The 2,329-nt window shown below is 40.3% G+C and overlaps 1 protein-coding gene across 1 annotated transcript in view; it reads left to right on the top strand.

The window, feature by feature from the left end:
- Positions 1–2,329, top strand: part of nagpa (N-acetylglucosamine-1-phosphodiester alpha-N-acetylglucosaminidase) — a 14,139-nt gene that overhangs the window by 10,388 nt on the left and 1,422 nt on the right. The gene's annotated exons all lie outside the window — the stretch shown is intronic.

Here is a 2,329-nt window from a genome sequence, read left to right on the forward strand (position 1 = left end):
AAGGTTAGGGTAAGGGGCTAGGGAATGCATTATGTCAATGACTGGTCCCCACAAAGATAGCCAGACACAACTGTGTGTTTGTGTGTGTGTGTGTGTGTGTGTGTGTGTGTGTGTGTGTGTGTGTGCACGATTACCTTGGCTGCAGTTCTTTCCTGTCCACCCGGCATCACAGACACAACCGCCTGCAACACAGAGGACAAAGACAAAAGACGTGAAACACTGCAGACACACAATGAGTCAACTTGACTCAAATAACATAAGTAGAATTAACGCCTCGCGGTCCGTCACGTCTGTCCAGACTTATAATTTATAAGTAGTGAAGACTTTGAAGCAATTTAATTTAAGATTGGATTCTTGGCGGTTCATGGATGCTTGGCACACATAAACTGGAAGCACAGAAGATCTCAGTCACCACAGATTTAAGATCAGTGTCACCAATTCAGTATCCAAACTTCTTCTTCTCTTTTGTTTGTGAGTTATGGCGTTGACTTACGGCCAGGAACGTGTTTTTGGATAGAAAATGTCCTAAAATATAGCGTTCACGAGAATGGGATGGACGGACGGACAACCCAAAAACACAATGCCTCCGGCCACGACTGTCACATATGGAAGAGGATTAGGGCCACTGGTGAAAAATGTATGTGAGTGAATTCTGACTTTTGAATTCTGACTTTTTTCTCATAATTCTGACTTTTGAATTCTGACTTTTTTCTCATAATTCTGAATTTTTTTAAGAATTATGAGAATAAAATCAGAATTCTGAGAATAAAGTCAGAATGATGAAAAAAGTCAGAATTATGAGAATAAAGTCAGAATTATTAAAAAAAATCAGAATTATGAGAATAAAGTCAGAATTATGAAAAAAGTCAGAATTATGAGAATAAAGTCAGAACTCTGAAAAAAGTCAGAATTATGAGAAATCAGAATTATGAGAATAAAGTCAGATTTTGAGAATAAAGTCAGAAATCTGAAAAAAGTCAGAATTATGAGAATAAAATCAGAATTCTGAATAAAGTCAGAATTATGAGAATAAAGTCGGAACTCTGAAAAAAAAGTCTGAATTATGAGAATAAAGTCAGAATTATGAAAAAAATCAGAAATATGAGAATAAAGTCAGAGTTTGAGAATAAAGTCAGAACTCTGAAAAAAAGTCTGAATTATGAGAATAAAATCAGAATTATGAATAAAGTCAGAATTGTGAGAATAAAGTCAGAATTCTGAGAATAAAATCAGAATTCTGAATAAAGTCAGAATTGTGAGAATAAAGTCAGAATTCTGAGAATAAAGTCAGAATTATGAAAAAAGTCAGAATTATGAGAATAAAGTCAGAATTATGAAAAAAGTCAGAATTATGAGAAAAAAAGTCAGAATTATGAGAAAAAAAGTCAGAATTATGAGAAAAAAAGTCAGAATTATGAGAATAAAGTCAGAATTATGAGAATAAAGTCGGAACTCTGAAAAAAAGTCTGAATTCTGAGAATGAAGTCAGAACTCAGATACATTTTTCACCAGTGTCCCTAATCCTTTTCCATAGTCCCAAACCTGGAGGCCTGAAAAACCTAAACCTGGTTTTTCGTCCACATATGCACGTACCGGCGGTGCAGACACCGTGAGGGCCGCAGGTTGGCGGCCGACACACCAGAGAGCCACATCCTGGGCCCTCCCAGCCCCGGTGACACCGACAGCACCCGTTCACACAGTCTCCGCGTCCGTTGCAGTTTTCCGGCTGGCAGCGCCGCCGGTGAACGCACAAGATGGTGGAGACGGGCCGAGCACAGCGCCACCTGCCGTCTGGAGCACTGGCGGGAGGAGACGGACGGTGGAGAGCATCAGACAACAGATCTGAGAGCACCTGAGCTCCAAATATCTATTAGAGCTTTTTCTTTTAAAAGGTGCCCTGCCACACGTATTAACTTCCATTGTGGGAATGTCTGAAGTTCTACCATGGACTCTGTAGCGGCTTTTTGTATACAAAATGCCTTGGTTACCATGGTTACCTTGTTTCAAGTCATTCTAGCGTGGTATAGAAAGCTGCAGGAAGACTCAGCTCCATTTGGGCCCCTTCTCATTAATATCCAACCAGCTAAGCTGCTTGACTCTGATTGGCTAACATCTAGCCAATTAGAGCCTGGCTATCAGCATCCTTTATCCAGCTCATGAATAGTAATGAGCTCAAGCAACATGGTATCAGACTGACCAGCTGTTGTGATTGGTCTGATTTCTCCTCTCATGTCTTTCCAGGGGCTCGAGCTGACACACACACACACACACACAAACACACACACACACACACACACACACACACACACACACACACACACACACACAC

Source organism: Etheostoma cragini, chromosome 6 (genome assembly GCF_013103735.1).
Source record: "Etheostoma cragini isolate CJK2018 chromosome 6, CSU_Ecrag_1.0, whole genome shotgun sequence".
Taxonomy (NCBI): Eukaryota; Metazoa; Chordata; class Actinopteri; order Perciformes; family Percidae; genus Etheostoma; species Etheostoma cragini.